A 25,285-nucleotide genomic window follows, 5' to 3' on the forward strand; every position below is an offset into this window, starting at 1 on the left:
ACACGCGCCGACACGCGGCACGGACGATCGTCTCCCGTACCTGCATTTCGGGGGCTCCCCCGTGCCGTGTCCGCGCGCTCCCCGTCCCCGTGCGCTGCGCCGTGCCGCGCGCTCTGCCATGCCGTGCCCCCCTCTGCCATGCCGTGCCCCCCTCCCTCCCCCGCGGCCGATGTGCACGTGTCCTCTGTCAACGCGTGGGCTTCTCCTCTTCATTCTCGCTCTTCCGAGGCTTTTTTTGCGGTTCGCCGATTCTTTACCATACCTGGAGAAAACCGATCGCAACTTCAGAAACGTTTTGTCCAATTCGTGATTGTGTCCGTAATTCTCCGTTCAGGTGTGGTTATTTATCCTCGGACGCCCCCCCCCCCCCTAATCGGGGATGGATAGCTCTGACCAATCATATACATAAATAAATAAATAAAAATACAAACACAAATAAATAAATAAAAAGTAAATTTTACAACAAAAACAAAATGCCGCTCAATCGGTACTTGTACTGATGATACGTTTGGAATATTTTCCTCCCTGATTGAGCATTTCCGAGTTCAGTGCGAAACTTCCATATTAAGGCTTAAAACTTCACTTGAGTTGAAAGAGGTGTGAAGACAGGCATTGTTCATGTACCTTCCTGGCACAATTGATAACATTGTAATAACAATGAATAATCGTGGAAGTACTGCGCTGGTAGTGCGAGCTGCTGTGCGTTAATCGTAGCAAGTTCCTGGAACCTGTAATGGAAACTTTCCCATTTTTCATTCCTTTCCCACGAAACTGGATTGATGTCCTGGATGAGTGTAGGTAGGCTGGGCTTGTCGCCTCTGTTGGGACACATTACAGTGTGTGTGTGGTTGTGTTTGTGTGTGTTTGTGCGTATTTGGTTGTGTTTCTGTTTGTGTGTGCATGCATATTTGTGTGTGTTGTGTAGGTGTGTGTGTGAGTGTGTGTGTGTGTTGTTTGTGTGTGTCTGTGGTTGTGTGTGTGTGTGCATGCATGTTTGTGTGTGTTTGTGTTTGTGCGTATTTGTTTGTTTGTGTGTGTTTGTGTGTGTGTGCGTGCGTGTGTGTGTGCTTGTTTGTGCATTTATTAGTGAGTGTGTGTGTGTCTGTTTGTTTGTGTGTTTGTGTGCATGTTTGTGTGTGTGTGTGTGAGGGGGGTGCGTGTGCATGTTTGTGTGTGTGTGGGTGTGCATGTTTGTGTGTGTTTGTGCATGATTGTCTGTGTGTTTATGAGTGTGTGTGTTTGTGCTTGTGTGTGTGTGTTTGAGTTTGAGTTTGTGTGTGTGCACGTTTGTGTGTGTGTCTGCATGTTTGTGTTTTTATGTGTATGTTCGTGTGTGTATGTGCGGGCATGCGTGTGTGTGTTTGTGTGTGTGCATGTTTGTGTTTGTGTGTCTGTGTGTGTCTGTGTGTGTGTGTGTGTGTGCTTGTGTCATTGGTTGTTATCGCCACGTGCAGGTTTCAGACAATGGAACGGTGTCGTATTAAGTTTTGAAGGTTTCCATCTGTTTCAGCAAGGTTGTGTGTGTCTGTCAAGCAATGCATAGAGTTCCTTCCACCAGGAATTTCACCCCAAAAAATTGAACCCATAGTCTTGTACCTCTTATAACCTCTCTGGACTCATCTTTGTCAGCACGATGGAATTCTTCATCAAATTACATTCAAATATAGCGAGGTGTGAGTTTGTACAGAGAATCTTTCCCAGGCGAGTATCGTTCCTTGAGCATTGTTTACAATGGATTAGAAATCCAGTACCTGTATCAACAACAGGCTCGAGGCACAGCAAGCGGGTGTCATTTGGACATGCAATCCCGCTCGTTGCAAAACTAACCTTCCGCAGAAAAAGACAATTCTTCGGAAACTTGTTTGCTTTGCTGTTGGGTGATCCGCGGAAGAAGTTGTAGCGCCGTACATCGATCGCCCGAGGGTCCAACCTGGATAAATTGGAAGTGGAAATATCTGACGTGTTCACTTAATCAACAAAAGAAAAGCGATTTGGATACATTTCTACCGACGCTAGCAGAATGTTGTGCAGTTGAATCCTTGGAGGGTAGGCCATGACATTTCGCCAAGTGAAATTACTCCCAAGTAGGCTCCACCAAAATCCCATGACCATTCATCCTTGTTTTTACAATGTGCTTTTCTAATGAACCCCGGCGACGGCACAATTTAATCCCTGGACACACACACACACTGCAAGATGTCCTCTCGTCTTGTCTATTCCTTTATCTTTTTTTTTTCTTCGAGTGCCCTCAGGAGGTCATGCCTCGCTCCAAGAGTGACCGAGAGATTGAGAGCTAGTCCTCGCCCTGGCCATCCGGCACAGAACTCCAAATCTATGCGGCTACAGCTGGATATGTGACGCACTGTCGGCTGCCTGTTTACCTTATCTGGACAACACCGATTGTTCTTGTCTCTCCCACGAGCAGCTGTGTCTGCCGCCTTCCTAGATCCTTGTGTGGGCCAGACCGGGAGGGTATCTTCTTCCGTTGGTTCTACCCGATGTTGCAGAAACTTCTGGACGAGTTTAATTGGATGCTTTGCTGGGCGGTTAGGCAATTTTCCAAATTGTGTGGAAGAAATTAAATTGCGATTGCAATTGTGGCTCGGAGAAGGTGGGCAGTAATGAACGGTGGGACGCGTAGATAAGGAGGGCGTCGTCTTGCTTTCTTTTTTTTCTCATCAGATGGTGCTTCAGATTCAACTCGGACTTGAGTTTATACTCATCACTGAGCTTGTGTGCATATGGAATATCTCCCTCTTTCCCCCAAAAAACAACTAAGCATTCGATTTTGAGGTACCCTCCAGCTTTGGATGCACACTTGTCCTGCCAGTCGGAATGGAAACTTTGGTACCGGTACGCCTTCGGTATTTCATTATTTTTGGGCATTTGCTTCATTCTTTTTGGGCATTTGCGTAGCCAGTGCAGGTCATCATCCTTAATAGCCTCGTTTGTCAAAAATTGCTCGCCCGCAAGGTGCACCTGAATAGGTATGACCTTGATGGGCAATCACCGTACTGTGCAGCCAATCGCCCGTAAATTCCAACGGGCTCGACGTTTTTGTTGACCGTATATATCGTAATTGCTTGTTGTTCCACCTTTCTGGTTATCTCCCTTGCTGTCATTTTTATTTCCAGCACGTGCATCAAAGCGGGAAAACGCGTGACTTTGGGTGTCGCTTCACAACCGCTATTACAATTTCATTCCTTCAAAATGCATATCCAAAAGGTGGTATCCGATATGTGTTTATTTATTTCTTTGTCTGTGGGTGCCTCGTTTCTTTTTCAAGCACGTCGGTGCCTCGTAGGCCCGTGGACGCAAAGGCCGAGATGATCTCGCATGCCGCGCACCATGCCGCAAGCACTTTGAGCCATAACTCGAGGGTTCTGCTTAAGGCTCGAAGCGTGCAGGCCCGGTGATGCCCACGCCTGGCTTTATATATGTAATGTGGGGCCTGTACTTGTTCCGGAGCGGCCTGCAAATGAAGCTGCCAGGATGATCGATGTTGCGCTGGGTGCGGTGTTCCCAATGCCGGGGACGCAGTGGCTGTGGCGCACGGGCAGTCATGATCCACTCGCATTAAACCTCTCGCTTGTGACCATTTAGGGGAGTGTATATTTTCAGCTTTAACCCACACAAAGTGCAGAAATTGGCAGCACCCAAATCTTTCGTTTTAAAAAAAATCAGCCATTTTCGACATACACACGCTAAATATACAGGACTTTCAAAAGGAGCCATTACACTCAAAATGGCATGCTGACTTCCCAATTCACCGGGCACTATCCTTCGAGATTTGTTCTGTTACGTTTTACAAACACGAGTTGAATACTTGTCGTTATGTACTTTGCTCGAAACAATCATATTTACATACGCCTCCCTACAACTGCCGGTTCTTAAACGGCGGTGGCATCACCTACATGTCAGGTGACTGCGAGCATGATGAAAAACGCAATTCTTTCTGATAGGGAATTAAATAAAGTTGTTTTTAATTACCATTTTGATTTGGCAGCAGAGCAAATGAAGACATCTGGATTTATACAGCGTACCCCAGTAATGATTGATTGCTTTTGATGCGAAGGAAAATTGGTCAGACAGAAACCTCACGTTTTACAAACCGGCCATTTTGGGTTGGTGCAGTGCAGGCATGATGGGCCAAACGGCCTTCTCTTGTGCCAAAGTTCGTTTTATATCCTTGTATTAATCACCTCTTAAAATCTGTCGGGTATTGTTGTTTTTTTTAAGTCGAAAGCTGTAACACTGTACACTCAACACTTACGTGTCTAGCCATCGCTTATGGAGCTATGGCATCTCGGAGGCATCCGTTGAGGGCCATGTGCCCAATGGGACCACTGAAGGAGCTCAATGCACGTGTTGTAACAGCGGTGGCTGGTGAGTGAATGAGTCGGGCTTGTGAGCAACAACCTGGGGTTTGTCCACCGTCCAATGCAAAACCGCCGGCATGTTCCAGGGATGCATGTGCGACCACACTACGTATTAAAGACTTTTTGAGACAGAGGGCTTTGGTCCTAAGGAGGAAATTTATATTTATGTCCCTCAAGCAAAGGCAACACAGGGTTGTTTTTTCTAAATTTATTTTCGGCATCTTTGCTTACGATCCCACATCCTCTGCTGCATCCCTTCCTTGTACTCGCACCTTTTTGCTGACAGCCTTTCCGGTTGTCATCTCTTTTGTGGAGCGGTACTGGCAAGATGGTTATTTGCGGTTGTCAATGTTTTTGTTTTTTTGTTTTTTTGTATACAAGATCGAGGCCCGTGTAAGAGCTAACATTAATCATAAAAAACATAAACTGACACATAAAACATATAATAAAAGGAGCGGGAGACAAGATGGGGAGAGAGAGGGAAGCACACAAGTACAACAGTAGAGAACAAGGACATCGGAAGATCTGTGGGAGGAAGAGGGCTTGGGGGGAGGAGGCATGGGAAAAGTTTAAAACACATGGACACTGCTAGGACTTCCAGGAAAGAAGTCGGTATTTCAAAAAAGTGGATCTGGGGTGAATTCGCGGGGGTAGAAAAGATCAAGGTTTTGGATGGGGGAAGATAAGAGATGGTGATGAACAGCTGTTTTAAAGACCTGGAGGGAGGAGTGGGATTGAAGAGAGTGAGGGAGTTTGTCCCAGAGACGGGAGAAAAGAGGAATGAAAGAGTGAAGGTGAGCAGAGGGTTTTGATTTTGGCAGTTTAACCATAAGAGGGTTGTTGGCAGATCTTGTGCGACCTGCAGGAATATTGGGGGGACAGAGCACAGACAGGGCTGGGGGAGCTCGGTCGGATATGTTTCAACGGATAATGGTTTCCCCATATCGAGAGATGGGTGATAACCACAATGTGTCAGGTGTTTGTTGATCACGATATAATCGATCAAGATCACGATCATGACATATCCAAGCTATTTCGACCTCTGTCGAATTTCAAGGGCCCTCACCAATTGGTCACCTTAACGTGACGATTATTGTTTACAAATCTCCAAAGCAAGAAGTAAGCAGTTTATGACCTTTGTTGGTGTTTTTAATCTCATAGTTGTTCGATATCAAAGGAAAGAACTAGATTTGAGGTTATATTGGGTTATTTCTCACATTGGTCAGTCGAGCTTTGTTAATATTTTTCCGCACAGTGTCCAAGGTTCCTGTAGGAGTGTGTGTGCATATATTACATGAAGGACAAGTACACGATGAGACGTTGTTGCACATTTACACGAAATACAAGGACATGGGTTTGGCCTGTTTGTGTTCCTATCTGAACCTTTGGCCCGTGATGCAGAGTAATGCGGACACCCCAGGTTCAAATCCCATATACCATTTGTGTTCAGACATTGTCTAATAATGTCATTGTAATTCGTGTAAAAGCAATCTGACGTCTACTCGGGTCTTCGACCTGCACGTGATACGTATAAGTGCTCCTCCTTGAGCCATATATAACAGTAAACAAAGCAAATAAAATGGACAAAGTAAATGGGATTTGAACCTTGCCAACCGATGAGCGGAGTGCCAAACAAGCAACCCTGTCACGAGGTAATTTGACTTTGTCCTCGTAAAATGTGTGTGTTTGTCCTAGCAGTGTCCACGCGTTTTGTTTTGTTATTTTACCCCTCCCCCCCTTCCCATGCCTCCTCCCCCCCCCCCCCCCAAGCCCTCTCACTCCCACAGATCTCCCGATGTCCCTGCTCTCTATCTTGTTCTCCCACTCCCTTTATCATATGTTTTATGTGTCAGTTTGTCTTTTTTGTAATCAATGTTAGCTCTTACACGAGCCTCGACCTTGTATACAAAAAATATATACATATATATATACATAATGTATATTATGCCTTTGGGATTTTTATGGAGAATATTTGTTGACATCCTGTACAATGAAGTGACCTTGAAGGTAATGTCAGGGGACCGTACCTTCCTGTCGGTTGATGCAGGTGTTATAGCTTGTAAGTGGATGGTAAGTCTGCTTCAAAATGCCCAAACTAGATAGAGTAGTTGGTGTTAGAGTAACGTTACTTCCACCAGGGTCCACGTGGTCTTCATGTCGAGTGGTAACTTTTTGTAATTTTGGAGACGTTCGTTATGGCTGTGATTCTGATCAGAAGCAATATCTCCATTGTTTGCTTGCTAATTGTTCAACAGCGCAGTCAACTCTCGCTATTTCAAATTGTGCAATTCGAATTGAGTTCTGTGCAGACTATTCCAAGCACTGTAGAATTTTTTTTTTTTTTTTTTAAAGTTGGAGATGTCTGTGTGGTAAATCATCATTTGGCTCTACAGCAATTAGTGAATAATGTGACCATTGTTAATCACAATGACAAGCCTGGTGTTGGCTTAACGGTTAAGGTGGCTCGCTTAAGATCTCAGCGTCTTGAGTTTGAGCCTTTGCCATGCTGTTAAATAACAACAGGTGGGTTAACTCAGCCAGTCATCCCTCCGAGGTCGGCGAAATGAGTACCAGCTTACTGGAAACGGGGGGCATTGCAACAGCGGCGCATCCACACACTCAGCAATGCTGCAACCAGCAGCCACAGGCTGCATGCGAAATGATTGTAACTCGCAATGGCGATGAAGGTACGCACACAAAATGTGAAACAAATTATATAATAGATGTGTTTAGATTGGAAAAAATTATGCCGATGGATTGTAAAGGTGGAGATGGAGTTGCGCTGCAAGGAGGTGGACAGACATCTCCACAGTATATTTCCATAATGGAGCTCTGTTTGAAACCTACTTCCTGCCTTTTGACCCAGAGTCACCTTGCTCCATTTTCTGCATACGCCATCATCTCAGAATGTAGCCAGATGGAAACTGCTCAAAGAAAACGAGAATCCCAGTCGATTATCGACTGAATTTTGAGCAGTCTACAATACAACGTAATGCCAACTGTACTTTGTTGTACCGTTGGAAGTGTTTCAGAAAGGTGGTTGCAGGCAACATCCCAACATTGCAGGCAACATCCCAACATTGCAGGCAACATCTCCCTTTTCGATGGCATTTTAAATCCGAGTGTCAGGCCCGAAGCGGTCACGCTTTATGGAAAACCATGACGAAAGAGAATGTTGAACCTTTATTTACTACTCACTGTTTACGCACCATATGGGTGGGAATATAATGTGAATTTACTGAGCAAATTTGCTGACAGCATGCATGGTTGTCTGAAATTTTCTGTTGGGCCACACCCTCTAGTTGAGGAGAGGGGCGGAGCTTTTCATGAAAGCTTTCTTTGGAGAGGGGCGGAGCTTTTCATGATATCTTTCTTTGGAGAGGGGCGGAGCTTTTCATGATATCTTTCTTTGGAGAGGGGCGGAGCTTTTCATGATATCTTTCTTTGGAGAGGAGCGGAGCTTTTCATGATATCTTTCTTTGGAGAGGGGCGGAGCTTTTCATGATATCTTTCTTTGGAGAGGGGCGGAGCTTTTCATGATATCTTTCTTTGGAGAGGGGCGGAGCTTTTCATGATATCTTTCTTTGGAGAGGGGCGAAGCTTTTCATGATATCTTTCTTTGGAGAGGGGCGGAGCTTTTCATGATATCTTTCTTTGGAGAGGGGTGGAGCTTTTCATGATACCTTTCTTTGGAGAGGGGCGGAGCTTTTCATGATATCTTTCTTTGGAGAGGGGCGGAGCTTTTCATGATATCTTTCTTTGGAGAGGGGCGGAGCTTTTCATGATGTCTTTCTTTGGAGAGGGGCGGAGCTTTTCATGATATCTTTCTTTGGAGAGGGGCCGAACTTTTCATGATATCTTTCTTTGGAGAGGGGCGGAGCTTTTCATGATATCTTTCTTTGGAGAGGGGCGGAGCTTTTCATGATATCTTTCTTTGGAGAGGGGCCGAACTTTCATGATATCTTTCTTTGGAGAGGGGCGGAGCTTTTCATGATATCTTTCTTTGGAGAGGGGTGGAGCTTTTCATGATATCTTTCTTTGGAGAGGGGCGGAGCTTTTCATGATATCTTTCTTTGGAGAGGGGCGGAGCTTTTCATGATATCTTTCTTTGGAGAGGGGCCGAGCTTTTCATGATATCTTTCTTTGGAGAGGGGCGGAGCTTTTCATGATATCTTTCTTTGGAGAGGGGCCGAACTTTTCATGATATCTTTCTTTGGAGAGGGGCGGAGCTTTTCATTATATCTTTCTTTGGAGAGGGGCGGAGCTTTTCATGATATCTTTCTTTGGAGAGGGGCGGAGCTTTTCATGATATCTTTCTTTGGAGAGGGGCCGAGCTTTTCACGATATCTTTCTTTGGAGAGGGGCGGAGCTTTTCACGATATCTTTCTTTGGAGAGGGGCCGAACTTTTCATGATATCTTTCTTTGGAGAGGGGCGAAGCTTTTCATGATATCTTTCTTTGGAGAGGGGCCGAGCTTTTCATGATATCTTTCTTTGGAGAGGGGCCGAGCTTTTCATGATATCTTTCTTTGGAGAGGGGCGGAGCTTTTCATGATATCTTTCTTTGCAGAGGGGCGGAGCTTTTCATGATATCTTTCTTTGGAGAGGGGCGGAACTTTTCATGATATCTTTCTTTGGAGAGGGGCGAAGCTTTTCATGATATCTTTCTTTGGAGAGGGGCCGAGCTTTTCATGATATCTTTCTTTGGAGAGGGGCGGAGCTTTTCATGATATCTTTCTTTGGAGAGGGGCGGAGCTTTTCATGATATCTTTCTTTGGAGAGGGGCGGAGCTTTTCATGATATCTTTCTTTGGAGAGGGGCGGAGCTTTTCATGACATCTTTCTTTGGAGAGGGGCGGAGCTTTTCATGATATCTTTCTTTGGAGAGGGGCGAAGCTTTTCATGATATCTTTCTTTGGAGAGGGGCGGAGCTTTTCATGATATCTTTCTTTGGAGAGGGGCGGAGCTTTTCATGATATCTTTCTTTGGAGAGGGGCGGAGCTTTTCATGATATCTTTCTTTGGAGAAGGGCGGAGCTTTTCATGATATCTTTCTTTGGAGAGGGGCGGAGCTTTTCATGATATCTTTCTTTGGAGAGGGGCCGAGCTTTTCATGATATCTTTCTTTGGAGAGGGGCGGAGCTTTTCATGATATCTTTCTTTGGAGAGGGGCCGAACTTTTCATGATATCTTTCTTTGGAGAGGGGCAGAGCTTTTCATGATATCTTTCTTTGGAGAGGGGCGGAGCTTTTCATGATATCTTTCTTTGGAGAGGGGCGGAGCTTTTCATGATATCTTTCTTTGGAGAGGGGCCGAGCTTTTCACGATATCTTTCTTTGGAGAGGGGCAGAGCTTTTCACGATATCTTTCTTTGGAGAGGGGCCAAACTTTTCATGATATCTTTCTTTGGAGAGGGGCGAAGCTTTTCATGATATCTTTCTTTGGAGAGGGGCCGAGCTTTTCATGATATCTTTCTTTGGAGAGGGGCCGAGCTTTTCATGATATCTTTCTTTGGAGAGGGGCGGAGCTTTTCATGATATCTTTCTTTGCAGAGGGGCGGAGCTTTTCATGATATCTTTCTTTGGAGAGGGGCGGAGCTTTTCATGATATCTTTCTTTGGAGAGGGGCGAAGCTTTTCATGATATCTTTCTTTGGAGAGGGGCCGAGCTTTTCATGATATCTTTCTTTGGAGAGGGGCGGAGCTTTTCATGATATCTTTCTTTGGAGAGGGGCGGAGCTTTTCATGATATCTTTCTTTGGAGAGGGGCGGAGCTTTTCATGATATCTTTCTTTGGAGAGGGGCGGAGCTTTTCTTTGTTTTCTCCTGAAATCTTTCTTTGGAGAGGGGCGGGGCTTTTCACGATATCTTTCTTTGGAGAGGTGCGGAGCTTTTCATGATATCTTTCTTTGGAGAGGGGCGGAGCTTTTCACGATATCTTTCTTTGGAGAGGGGCGGAGCTTTTCATGATATCTTTCTTTGGAGAGGGGCGGAGCTTTTCTTTGTTTTCTCATGAAATCTTTCTTTGGAGAGGGGCGGACCTTTTCACGATATTTCTTTGGAGAGATGCGGAGCTTTTCACGATATCTTTCTTTGGAGAGTTGCGGAGCTTTTCATGATATCTTTCTTTGGAGAGGGGCGGAGCTTCTCATGAAATCTTTCTTTGGAGAGATGCGGAGCTTTTCACGATATCTTTCTTTGGAGAGGGGCGGAGCTTTTCACGATATCTTTCTTTGGAGAGGGGCGGAGCTTTTCACGATATCTTTCTTTGGAGAGGGGTGGAGCTTTTCACGATATCCTTCTGTGGAGAGGTGCGCAGCTTTTCACGATATCTTTCTTTGGAGAGGGGCGGAGCTTCTCATGAAATCTTTCTTTGGAGAGGGGTGGAGCTTTTCACAATATCTTTCTTTGGAGAGGTGCGGAGCTGTTCACAATATCTTTCTTTGGAGAGGTGCGGAGCTTTTCACGATATCTTTCTTTGGAGAGGGGCGGAGCTTTTCACGATATCTTTCTTTGGAGAGGGGTGGAGCTTTTCATGAAATCTTTCTTTGGAGAGGGGCAGAGCTTTTCACAATATCTTTCTTTGGAGAGGTGCGGAGCTTTTCACGATATCTTTCTTTGGAGAGGGGCGGAGCTTTTCATGATATCTTTCTTTGGAGAGGGGCGGAGCTTCTCATGAAATCTTTCTTTGGAGAGGGGCGGAGCTTTTCATATCTTTCTTTGGAGAGGGGTGGAGCTTTTCATGATATCTTTCTTTGGAGAGGGGCGGAGCTTCTCATGAAATCTTTCTTTGGAGAGGGGTGGAGCTTTTCACGATATCTTTCTTTGGAGAGGGGCGGAGCTTTTCACGATATCTTTCTTTGGAGAGGGGTGGAGCTTTTCATGATATCTTTCTTTGGAGAGGGGCGGAGCTTCTCATGAAATCTTTCTTTGGAGAGGGGTGGAGCTTTTCATGATATCTTTCTTTGGAGAGGTGCGGAGCTTTTCATGATATCTTTCTTTGGAGAGGGGCGAAGCTTTTCATGATATCTTTATTTGGAGAGGGGCGGAGCTTTTCATGATATCTTTCTTTGGAGAGGGGCGAAGCTTTTCATGATATCTTTATTTGGAGAGGGGCGGAGCTTTTCATGATATCTTTATTTGGAGAGGGGCAGAGCTTTTCATGATATCTTTATTTGGAGAGGGGCGAAGCTTTTCATGATATCTTTATTTGGAGAGGGGCAGAGCTTTTCATGATATCTTTATTTGGAGAGGGGTGAAGCTTTTCATGATCTCTTTCTTTGGAGAGGAGCGAAGCTTTTCACGATATCTTTCTTTGGAGAGGGGCGAAGCTTTTCATGATATCTTTATTTGGAGAGGGGCGGAGCTTTTCATGATATCTTTATTTGGAGAGGGGCAGAGCTTTTCATGATATCTTTATTTGGAGAGGGGCGAAGCTTTTCATGATATCTTTATTTGGAGAGGGGCGGAGCTTTTCATGATATCTTTATTTGGAGAGGGGTGAAGCTTTTCATGATCTCTTTCTTTGGAGAGGAGCAAAGCTTTTCACGATATCTTTCTTTGGAGACGGGCGGAGCTTTTCATGATATCTTTCTTTGGAGAGGGGCGAAGCTTTTCATGATATCTTTATTTGGAGAGGGGCGGAGCTTTTCATTATATCTTTCTTTGGAGAGTAGCGAAGCTTCTCATGAAATCTTTCTTTGGAGAGGGGCGGAGCTTTTCACGATATCTTTCTTTGGAGAGGGGCGGAGTTTTGCACGATATCTTTCTTTGGAGAGGTGCGGAGCTTTTCACGATATCTTTATTTGGAGAGGGGCTTTTCATGATATCTTTCTTTGGAGAGGGGCGGAGCTTTTCACAATATCGTTCTTTGGAGAGGCGCGAAGCTTTTCATGATATCTTTCTTTGGAGAGGGGCGGAGCTTTTCATGATATCTTTCTTTGGAGAGGGGCGAAGCTTTTCATGATATCTTTCTTTGGAGAGGGGCGAAGCTTTTCATGATATCTTTCTTTGGAGAGGGGCGAAGCTTTTCATGATATCTTTCTTTGGAGAGGGGTGGACTTTTCATGATATCTTTCTTTGGAGAGGGGCGGAGCTTTTCACGATATCTTTCTTTGGAGAGGGGCGAAGCTTTTCATGATATATTTTTATTTGGAGAGGGGCGAAGCTTTTCATGATATCTTTCTTTGGAGAGGGGCGGAGCTTTTCATGATATCTTTCTTTGGAGAGGGGCGAAGCTTTTCACGATATCTTTCTTTGGAGAGGGGCAAAGCTTTTCATGATATCTTTCTTTGGAGAGGGGCGAAGCTTTTCATGATATCTTTCTTTGGAGAGGGGCGGAGCTTTTCATGATATATTTCTTTGGAGAGGGGCGAAGCTTTTCATGATATCTTTCTTTGGAGAGGGGCGGAGCTTTTCATGATATCTTTCTTTGGAGAGGGGCGAAGCTTTTTACGATATCTTTCTTTGGAGAGGGGCAAAGCTTTTCATGATATCTTTCTTTGGAGAGGGGCGAAGCTTTTCACGATATCTTTCTTTGGAGGGGCGGAGCTTTTCATGATATCTTTCTTTGGAGAGGGGCAAAGCTTTTGATGATATCTTTCTTTGGAGAGGGGCGAAGCTTTTCATGATATCTTTCTTTGGAGAGGGTCGGAGCTTTTCACGATATCTTTCTTTGGAGAGGGGCGGAGCTTGCATCAAGCAAGCAAGCAAGCAAGCAAACTCGGGTGTATTAGTCTGAGTTTTTTTAGTCTGAGTTTTTAGCATAGCCAGTCTGAGTTCCTGCCTTTTTGCATGGGCACTGTCTCAGTGGCCTACAATTGAATCCTGATCCAATATGCTTTGCTCAGAGACGTGGAGGTGTCCTCTTTGAGGTTCAGCTGCATTTGTGCTGAGGTTATCCTAATTAGTGCTTAAGTTATCATTCAGGTTATGGTTATGATTAAGGTTAAACAAAATCTTCTCCCAATTCTAATGGTCTCCAGAACGTATATAATTGTATGGCGAGAGGTTATTATAATTTTCAAAATCTTTGCAGCAATATATTTACTTGACATGTGAACATTGCTTTTCCAAAGACGATGGATGATTGATGGAAACTAATCATTTGAGCTTTGCATATCTTACATGTTCATGATTATTAATTTATGTATATAGGCCTATATAATGATGACTAGCAGGGTAGCTCAGATAGTAGCAGAGCACTATCGTCTGCTCTAAGTTTGCTTCCCAACATAAGAGGCATCACAGAGGATGCTGCACCATGGAGCACACCATCCTTTGAAGGGTGTTTTGATCCATCTCTTCTGTCTGTTATTTCTCACTTCACTTCCGGATGTTAAAAAAAATTCACAGCATCACTCAAAAAGGGTAGGCCATCGTGGGTCGGGACATTGGCCAAGTGGATTCACAATGCTTCACTTGACCCGTGCCTATGAACTAAATTCCATGCACCAGATGCATAACTATTGTGTATTTCAAAATTAACTGGTGATTCAGCTGAAGGATGTTTAGAGTATCTGCCCCTGCACGAGCCTTGCTGTGTTTAGAGAGGAGGTACCAGCTGCAAACAGTCTCAACAAAACCCATGGTCAGCTCAAAGCAGGATGGATTACTACAGAGAGCCAGATAGCTCCTTCGTCAGAAAGAAAACAACAGAGGTCTCTTTGTGGGTCATAGGCACTGCATTGATCATTTAGCTTGAAAGCACCATTCCATTAAACACAATAGTTTTTGGGATTATCTGCCACAACGAAATTTCCCAAGAAGGCCAGAGCAAGGCCGGTACTTTTACAAACTCTAATGACTTTCCGCCAGGTCGAATGTGCTCTTGCTGCTCCTTCTTTGTCTGGCACTAACAGGCCTGCACATTGCACTTGAAGAGATGCCGTTTCAAAGACGACCACACAAACTACACAGGCACTTGTGGTGGCTTGCTCTCCACTTGTTCTCCGGGTTTTTTTTGTGAGAGGTGGGGGGCATTCAGTTCACAGGAAACACGGCTTTTTATTCCAATTGCCCTGCACGATTCCGTAGGTTGATGATTCCAAGCACTGGATGCCTTATTACCCTCCCTACCAAAAGGCAACGCTCATTATGAAAGTGACTTCAAACAAACACTGTGACTTGTTTCACTTGTTTCTTTTTCCGAGTCAACCCGACCTCATGTTGGCACTGTATTTATGAATCGGTTTGAAGCTTTTCCCAGTATTCTCTTTCGAGGAATGAATAGCGTGGCAGGAAAGCAGTTGGTTGATTATATGAGTAGGAAATGGAGATGGATGTGATTTATATTTACAAATTTCAAATTTGAGCTTTTATTTCATTTCAATCTAAGGCCCATCATAAGGAGCTTGCAGATACATCACTGCGGCATGTGGACACTTGATAGGCATCAGTGATCAGTGTGTCTTTATATGGATTGCAAAGACATTAGTAGACTGGCCAAACACGTGTATGGTATATGGGATTTCAACCTGGGTTTAAGAAGAGCATCTACATCATGATCCGGGATTTAAGAAGAAACCATGAACAGGCAGGCCATCCCAATTTATGATGTTATCCTTTCGGCCCAATGCAGTTCTGCCTCTTCCATTGTTCTTCAATTTCCACCTTTTGTATACTCGAGCTTCCAACCACCTTATATTCTGTTTATTTAACCTTTCTCCAAGCCGACGAGCAGAACACAAAATGTATTTAAAGGAACACTCGAGGCATTCGGAGATGGAATGACAGACGAGGTGGCAAAAAGTATACCGACCATCTGCCACCATATTTAACCTGCATGAAAAATCTTCAAGTACCTGTCTGTGCTCTTGGTGCACCCGAGGATTATAGAGCTCGACAACTGCAGCATTCGAATAATGTACACGGACGTTTCTGTGACCACTTTGTATTAATGCTAAGTTTATTCAGGCATTTACAACAAGACACGTGCAGCGTTTGAATTGGAATGTTATCACGCTCTTTAGATAGCACACTCCACTTTACAACGCTGAGAATGTTTCCGCACGTTCGTTTTGAATTTGTGTCATACTCCGCATATCTAACCCTCGTTTTGACAATACAGATAGGTCATGATGTAATTGTTTCTTATGGTTTTAAATTTTTTTTAGGTAAGACGTGAAAAGACTTGCCGCATTAAATCTGTCAAAAGGAACCCTTTTGAGATTCCACAAACCCGACAAAATCCTCTTCCTGTGTATTTCTTCGTGCAACATTTGTTTGAGAGATATTCTCTGCCCGATGCACTTCTTCTACTTCTTTAATATGGCTGGTAAATGTGGGAAAGCTGTTACAGGTGAATCGTTCAGTACCCAGCCAGTTTTGGGGGGCTCTTGGTTAGACGTAGTACATATTTCTTGCCATCCACCTTGTAGACGGTGGATTGGGCAGTCCTCCACGAGATGGTCTGCAAACCAGATTTTTCCCTGAGTCGCAAAGAGATGTTTCAGCTGGGCCCCCAGGGAATATGTTTGCCCTCAAACACCCAACATCAGTGACGAGCCAGTTGAGTCAGCACCATTCCTTCCTTGGTACATCACTTTCTAAAGGCTTAGCAGAGATGGGGAGGTTCTGCAGACATCCACCAGGCTGCTGGCATTTCCACTGGTTTACCTGCCATGTCGACCTGCTTGACCGAACATATGAATTTATGGACGACCAGGATGCTCTTGAGAAGGATTTCCTGCTCTTCAGACATTTGGCGTGGGAGGGTGGAAGTATGGGGGAGTTCCTCCTTGAGATTTTGGTACAGTGGGTGAGCTGGTTGGTTGGTTGCTTGGTGGCTTTGAGGGCAGTTTTTCTGGTAGCAGATATATGTGTTACGACTACTTGATGTGCCGTGGATACCAGCTAGAACTGGAGGGCGGTGCGTGGGAATGGACCGGAGGCAACTGCTGATAACCCTCAGAGATGATTTCAGGTGCACATCGACTGCTCAATGCACAATTCGTGGTGACTGGGGGTTGTATGGGTTGTGGAGATTATTGTTGGGTGATTACGTTTCTATTTTGTTTCCGAGGTATTAATTGAATGGAAATAACAACAATGCTTGGTTTTAATTGCATGCAGTAGCCATAACTGAGCACGTTCTCCGACAAAATTAAATATTTTAAAACTTTTTTTTACTTTAGGGGAGTTTCTCGAATCAGAAATCAGAAATCAGAAATACGCTGCTTAATGTTTATGTCCATGTGAGTCTTGTCTAGGGGGAGTTCTTGTGAATAGGGAAAAAATTTATCCATATCTGAATTGTTTTTTCCTTTCCTTCCCTATGGTGGCACAAACTTGATATGTTAAGTTTGAACTTTCCCTGAGGTTCAAAGAAAAAAGTGTATTGGGAAATTGCCTGTCCCTGTCTTTTGGAAAGTGGTCTCTGGTGACTCTTACATCAGACGCTCATGCAACGGGTTCTTGCCCTTGGTGGCCGAGAAAAGCCCATGGAAACTACATTTTGAGTGTATCTCTCGAAATGACAGAGTGAAATGTAATGCATCCAATCTGATCGGACACATCACATTAAGGTGGATATGCTTCAGCAGTTAAGCAAATATAAGAAGGGAGAAGGGGCAGTGGGAAGGTGGGTGGGAGGAAAAGGGGACCGTTAGGTTTGGCCCTTTAAGGAAACCTAGTGAGGTGAATGAAGAACAGAAAGAGGACAGGTGCGAAAAATTATGTTGGAACACTATATCACACACACACACACACACACACACACACACACACACACACACACACACACACACACACACACACACAGGATTACCTTCGATACGACCAAGGTTGTGGACTCGCTGTTCGGAAATGTTCGGGATTGAAGGGTCAAAATCTCGATGATGGACGGTGCCCAGCTGATTATCCAGATGGTCAGTGAATAAGGCATTTAATATGCTGTAAGGAATTCTTCAGATCTCTTCTCCTCTCCTCTCTTCTTCTTTTTTTTCTCTCTCTCTCTCTCTCTCTCTCTCTCTCTCTCTCTCTCTCTCTCTGTCTCTGTCTCTGTCTCTGTCTCTGTCTCTGTCTCTCTCTCTGTCTCTCTCTCTCTCTGTCTCAGTCTTGCACCACAAAGCTCATTCTTTCTTTGCTGATGATGTCATCAAGCATAATTGTTTAATGGAGTTTTAATAAAATGACCTGTTCTCAGTACATATCTGTTCATTGTAAAGAGATCATTGAGATATGTTCATTGTGTGTGTGTTTACACTTTATAATCATCTAATTAAATGTGTTGATTGTACTTCAAAGAATATCACATTGCCTTGCGTTTTGCCCATGTGGAGTTGAAGGAGACTCTGCAGAGTGCTCACACATGCTACATGTGTAAGATTGAATCCATAGGTTAAATTATGGTAGATTCCAGTGCATTGTGCTTGGTTCTATGACTGCAATGGAAGCTTAGAAAACGATGTTTAATTGCACTTTTGCATTGATAAATATGGAGGAAGTTGACATATAGACCCGAGGAAGTCCAAAATGCAGATAATAAACCTCCCCCGAATATTTGTCCTGCCTTTATTTTTCAAATAAACTCTCTTCTGGGAAACTCTAGGATGAACTACTGGATGCATGTAACATATTGATTGTTTTTAAAAATAAACAACTCGTATGAATAGTAAGTAAGCACATATATTTTGGTTGATGATGCACATGGTGGTGACATAGTTGTAAAATCTGAATACGCTGCTTTCAATGTTTCTTTGTGCGCCACCAAAATGGCATCCAATATACAGTGACATATCTTGAGACCATGTTGAATGTGATGTTTAAAGTAGGCCTGACCTTTACTGCATTGCAATTTGTACATCGAGCTGAGTCAGAGGCACTATATGCACAGCACCAACATGTATTTCACAGCCTTGTGTACGGCCTTTTTATAAAAGAAACAATTGTATCAACCGAGTATCGTATGCTTTTGTATAACTTTTATTTCGCGTAGCTTTATTGAAACATCAGTCATCTTGAATTTGAAAATTTAGCTCTACTGGTACACCCACTCTCTACGGGAGCCGCAGGAAGGGTCATATTATTATCCTCTTTGGCATATATAGATTACAGTAGATCAAGGCTCGGATCCGTTAGTCTGTGGGGGACACGATAAGTATATAATGCCTCAAGAACATCGGATTTTCTCCCTCTAAGTTTAGTGTTAAACAGCAGTAGCGACTATTTCAAAAGGTATTCATATGTGTTTGTGGTTTATGTTTTTTTTTAACTTCTGTTTTACTTCCGGGTGCCCCACGAAACTAATTGTTAACGAAAACATGGTGTTTGTCCAAGGGGAGAAGGGATATTATCTTACTATAATTCACCAAATGTCTGTCCATCTGTCTGTCTGTTCGAAGGTACCGTAAAAACTGCTGAACCGATCTCAACGATATTTTGGGTGGATAATCCTGGGATCTCCAGGAGTAAAATAGGCTATTTCGTTTTCCCAATTTCAGCTTTAGTCTCCAGCATTTTCAGGTTTGGACTCCCGCATAACATTCGCGTTTGCATAACGTTCATTGTTCTCATTGTGACGATGTTGTTTTCCCGGGTGCCGCACAAACGGCTGCACCGATTGAACTCGGTGACCTCGGACAAGGACCTTTTATAAGGACACGGGTTGAATCCCTGCATGAGAGAATTCTAACCCATTTCAACTGAAGGAAACACGTATCGGGAATACATACGACATAGCGATTGTGAACACGATTAGTTTAATCTCCACATGAGAGAATTCCACATAGCTATTTGGGCGGTGAATATGCTAACAGATCGCTGTCTCCATCGATCTTGCCAAGGCCGTAACAGCTATCGGCTCAAAATCCTTTTAACTGTTGATTTGGAAGTTTTTACAATGAAGGAAACACGTATCGGGAGTATATACGACATCGGGAGGACTAACTGCACGTGTCTTCAGTATCAAGCTTAAATCTGTCATGGCGGATCTGAAGAGCGGAATGCTTGGAGAAGTGGTGGGCTACTTCGGCATGAAGGAGGATCAGAAACGTGGACTCCCACACTGCCACATCCTGCTGATACTTGCTCCCGCATGACGTTATTTTCCCGGGTGCCGCACAAATGGCTGCACCGATCGAGATTTAACAGATGTTTATATAAATCGTTTAAAAGAAAAAAAGCCTTCAATTTCTGATATTTAGCCTTTTCATTTGGGCCTCCCAATTGAAGCCTCGCCCATAGGGCGGTTACCGTTGCTAGTTAGTATTAATATTGTTTTGTAATATCATTAATATTATGTTATTATCATTTTTGTTGTTATTATTTTTGTTATTAGAAGTAGCCTTGGAAAAATGTCACGATAAGCTATCTATACACCTTAACATGGATTTCGTCCAAGGAAGAAAAGCCCCTTGGGGAGGGGGGCAAATGAAGTCGCTACCACCTTCATTTTGTGACCCTTAGTCCTCCTGTCAAGTTTGGTTGAGATTGGATAAGTAACGACCAAATGTATCACAGTCAGACAGACAGACAGACTGACTGACAACAAATTACATATTTTACTATGACGTGCCCATCTATTAAAATGTTTTTTTTGTTACCCCCACCACCGAAGGTGGACGTAGGTTATGCTTTCACTCATGTTTGTCTGAGTGGCTGTCTGTGAGTATGCTATCTCAAAAAGTTGTGGATGGATTCAGACGAAACCTGGTGGACAGTTTGGGTGTATTGATTGATTCAGATTTGGTTAAGATCCAGATCTGGATCTGGCCTATCAGTGGGATACAAAACATAAACTGTTCAGCCTCTACCGAATGCTGTTCTAGTTTCAAATATAACAGCATATTTAATATCCCAATGATGTTTCAACCATGATATTCAAACTTCCTAAGATGTTTGCCATAGAACAGAGCACTCCAACTTATTTTTGTACCTTCACAAGCTTTTCCTGCCTAAGTGCTGGAGGAATATTGACACCAATGCGTTATACCATAGCGCATGATTGTCCATCGCCTGCTCACATTTTGGGTGTACTGCCGGTCTTATTTTGATGCACATGGAAATACTTATATCCTTGAAATGTACTTCCGGGTTTGGCACTGCAATTCTGTCCTTTTTACGCTGCAAGGCGTAAAATTCACTCCTTCATTCCTCTTTTCTCCCGCCTCTGGAACAAACTCCCTCACTCTCTTCAATCCACTCCTCCCTCCAGGTCTTTAAAACAGCTGTTCACCACCATCTCTTATCTTCCCCCGTCCAAAACCTTGATCTTTTCTACCCCCGCTAATTTCACCCAAAATCCACTTTTTTGAAATACCAACTTCTTTCCTGGAAGTCCTTGATGTACTGTGTTTATACTTCTCCCACCCCCCCCCCCACCCCCTTCCCCCGCCGCCTTCCCCCAATCCCTCTCCATCCCACACATTCCCGATGTCCCTGCTCTCAAATGTTGTGTTTTTGTGCTTCCCCTTCTCTCCCCATCTTGTCTACCGCTCCCCTTTTTATATACTTTGTTTGTTTGTCTCTTTGATTTATTTTTGTGATAAATGTTAGCTCTTTCACGAGCCTCGATTGTGTATACAAAAAGAAAAGAAAAAAGGGCCATTTTCACACATTAGATTCGACAATCTCTTGACATCATCCAGTATGGAATATTCCAAGCCCTTTAACTCAATTTTTGATTCTTATAATGTCTTACAGTTTCAAAAACTATTTCTATTTAGATGTGTAGGAGATGAATTTAAAACCGGTTATGGTTAATCGAATCATTAAAAAGTAAAAAGTAATCAGATTGCATTTTCGGGCTGGGAACGGGATAGATTGCACTTGAATGGATAGAATGCAAGACGAGGGAATGTCCTTGTTGCAGGAATCCTCAAAGACCAAAAAGGTGTTTGAAAACACAAAAATTGAGCAGAAAGCAAGGACGGTTTATTGCTATTGCACCGGGAAAGTAGAACCTCAAGAGATGCACATGCAAAGCATTCCCCTTCCAAACAAATCGATCCAATCTCTTAAGGCACGCGGTACATTTGCCTCGAGAGTGAGATAATTTTGCGTATGGAATTACTACCGCTTGCGCAATACTTTCCTTTTGAGTCGAGAGTGCACCATCCATTACAACTGCTGCAAAAAAAAAGAAGAAAAACAGAAAGAAAAGATCCGCATCTGGTTTCGCTTTGATATTTTGGCAAGACAAGGAAAAGGCAAGTTACACAAAGAAAGAGCAAGATAACTTCATCTGGGCGATTTGTCAAAGGGCATTTCTCCATTTCAACCTCCTTTCTTGTTTGCTATTTATTTACTCAGACATTCTTGCAGCGATGCTTGTTTTCTTTTTCGTTTCAATAAAACAAAATAGACTGTAAGGAACGGCACAGCTGTTACCACTGAGATATGCCTCAGCCACATGGTAAATTTAGGGAAATGCTAATATGCTGCCCTTTCTCTCTCTCTCTCTCTCCCTCTCTCTTTTACATTACAGTATCTAACATTTTAATAGTTGATAATGGTATCCCATTACAATTACTTTCCTTGTCGCACTTTGTTCTTATCAACCCGGGTTCACCATTTTGTCGCCATTAAGTGGAACTGTCGAAATCTTTCTCGCGAAATTGCCCTCTCCAGCTCGGACGCAACAATGGACAAATTTGTTTGGGCAACAGCAGATGCTGTTATCGCTCATGATACAGTTATCTACGGTTGGACCTAAAAGTGGAGATGTAATTATTTAAAATTCCCGGTGAAAGGTTGTGTTGCTGATTGTTTACAGCCTTTTCCTCCTGTTTTAGGATGTGCTCGTAGATGTACTCAAAGTCTCACGAAAGATGACGTTTGTATGAAAGGGGGCTCTTGGTAGACATAATTTTGATAGATTAACTCGTTCATAGAAAAGCGATTGTAAGTAGTAACGCTATTTTACAAGCTATTGGAGTCCTGAGATCATGCATCCGGTCTTTTTGTTTTGATAGATGTAACGTTTAATGCTCATGGAAGAACAACATGACTGAGGGTTCAATATTTTGATGCCGACGGTGAGGTGTTGCGGAACAGGCAGGCATGGGTGACAGTAAAGCTACTGATAGCAAACTAAGCTTGTGGATATGTATATGGGATAAGATGGGGGTGACAGTCTGGAGCGAAGAATTGGATGTCGCACACTTGGAGTCAATTCCACATTCAGGGGAAAAGATAGAATGGAGGTTAATGTAAAGCTTGTGCTCAACTATATTTTTTACGTATAGGGACTACATAATTCAAGGGACAGTCTTGCAGCATGCCATGCAGGAGGATCTGGGGGTGGTAGTAGATATGGGGGTTAAGCAGACAGCACAGTGACAGGTAGGTATAGGTAAAGCTAACAGGATTTTAGGTTGTATACGGGGTAAATTCTATATCAAAATAGGTAATGTTAACTCTGTACAGGAACTTAGTGAGGCTTCGTCTCGAATATAGTGCACCATTTTGGTCAACACGTCTGATGAAGGACAAGCACATAACATACAGAGATTACAGTGCCATAACCCATAGAGAGGGTACAGTGCAGATCAATCAACTAAATTGATTCCAGCCCTAGCTCGACTAAGTATTTAGTCTTCCATTTGACTATGCGGAGCAGCTGAAGGAGACAGGACTTCATACATAAGGAAGAAGATGCTTGTGAGGGGGTCTGATAGTGATGTAGATAATGAAGGATATAAAAGGAAATGAAGGATCAAATATATACCCTTGAGTGTTAGCCTCCACCTAAATTGCACGGTGTAATGTGAGAACCAGAAGACCCGGCCCATAGTGGAGAGACCTCCTCCAAATTCAAAAGCATTTGTGTTCAATTGCTCGTTGTACTGTGAGAAATTGAACTGGAGGACAAAAGAGTCTTCTCAAAGGAGTGTTAGCCACATGGTATTTTTTGACAGTCAGATTTACCACACTGAATGAATGAATGAATGAATAAATGAATGAATGATCGTTTTAAGGCCATTTTCCCCACTAGAGCGGGGGTTAGCCTTGCGGGCCCCATGACAATCATGGTTCCCTGTTTGAGGCAATGTTTTTATGGCCGGATGCCCTTCCTGACGCCAACCCTTGGTCGCCTCTTACGATGCGCAGGGATGCGGTGTACCTATTCTAAACCGGGGTACACACCGGGACAGAGTTACCACACTATGATCTACAATCTAAAGGCTGTGTTTATTCAGGATTTATACATTGTGTGCAGACTTTTTGAATAAGAATTTGGGTGCTTTTACCTGCTTCCAACCTTTATAGAGCAAATGCTTGTTTGGTTTGTGGGAAAATGTGTATTTGCAGGTTTGGAGTATTCATTTCAGGTTTTGACATGTTGAACTTTGGTAGTATTCTGTATATACCAGTGAAGTGTGAATGCCAGTTGGTAAGTCTTGTGTCATTCTTTAGAATTTTCTAACATGCTAGTTTTAAGAATTCAGCAGGGTCACAGTAACGACTCTTAGCCATTTGGTCCTGAGTTCAATTCCTCAAAATGTCATCTGGTGCCAGCAGGGGGGAAATGTCTCAGGAACACAATGTCCTTTGGAGATGACTTTAAGCCAGTTTTCTCATCTCCATCATAGTCATTTAAGATAAGGTCTGTCGTTCATCAAAGTAGGTATTTGGCTCAGCATTCACACCAAATGTGAAGCCCACATGGTTGACCACCTTCCTTTCTAAGGGCCCTTCCTGTTCTACAACTAATTGAACAGCACATCGGAGATCAGTTGAGAGTTATCGAGTTTTTATGTTTTATTTCCTTCCAAACGTCAACCTTGAGCACGTCCAGTGTATTTAATGTCGAGTGCCATGCCTATAAGTACAGCTGTTTTCTGTATAATTATTTATCTTGGCACCAAGGTTTGAGAAAGAATTCCTTCGAAAGGTTCACACTTATTTTCACTTTTCTTTGATTATTATTATTATTTTATAAAGTGATCTCAGGCTGTGGGGAGAGCTCGTACACATTTAGAGGAATTACAAAGGCATGAGTATACAATGGACCAATCAACACAGAATATGGGATTTCAATCTGGAATCCCAACTTTCCGAGCATAGTGCTCGGACGGAAACATCCTATCTGGTTAACCCCGGGTTGTATGGACACCATACCCCAACATGGGAAATAACAAATAAATAATTAAATGAATAATTGGGCACATGTTGTGCATTGGAATAGTCGACAAATACATTTGTACGAGACAACTGCTCTGCCAATTTTGTAAGAGACACCACAATGCATCAACGTCAGTCTCGGGCAGCCCTAACGAATTAATCTGACTTGAAAGAAAATGTATCTCACAAATATGGAGAAGGTTCAGTGACGTTTTGGGGTTGCTGTGCTGCCTCTGGCACTGGGTACCTTGAATGTGTGCACGGCATCGTGAATTCAGGACATCACCAAGGCATTTTGGAGCGCAATGTTAAACCTAGTATCAGAAAGCTGGGTCTCTTTCGAAAGTCATGGGTCTTGCAGCAGGACAATGACCCCAAACACACTTCAAAAAGCTCCCAGGAATGGTTCAATCCAAAACACTGGACTGTTCTGAAGTGGCCAGCAATGAGTCCAGATCTAAATCCCATTGAACACCTGTGGGGAGATCTGAAAACAGCAGTTGGGAGAAGGGACCCTTCAAAACTGGGGGAACTGGAGCAGTTTGCACAAGAAGAGTGGGCCAAACTGCCAGTAGAGAGGTGTAGGAAGCTCATTCATGGCTATAGGAAGTGCTTGACTGCAGTTACTTTGTCCAGAGCTTGTGCTACCAAATATTAAGTCTCGGGTGTCAATAATCTTGTCAATGCCATTTCTTTTTATTTTCAGATTTAAAAGGATATATTAAGTTCTGAATCAAAAACAAAGGTTCTGTAATATTAACAGTGAAATAAAGAATTGTGAGGACCAAATACTTTTGTCAATTTCAACTTGTTTTTAGAGAAAATTGTGAGTTATTTGAAAAAAGTG

The 25,285-nt window shown here is 43.4% G+C and overlaps 1 protein-coding gene across 1 annotated transcript in view; it reads left to right on the plus strand.

Moving 5' to 3' along the window:
* Positions 1-25,285, plus strand: part of LOC137429920 (RNA-binding motif, single-stranded-interacting protein 1) — a 508,487-nt gene that overhangs the window by 422 nt on the left and 482,780 nt on the right. The gene's annotated exons all lie outside the window — the stretch shown is intronic.

The sequence above is a fragment of the Myxine glutinosa genome, chromosome 6 (genome assembly GCF_964187855.1).
Source record: "Myxine glutinosa chromosome 6, kmMyxGlut1.1, whole genome shotgun sequence".
NCBI lineage: Eukaryota > Metazoa > Chordata > Myxini > Myxiniformes > Myxinidae > Myxine > Myxine glutinosa.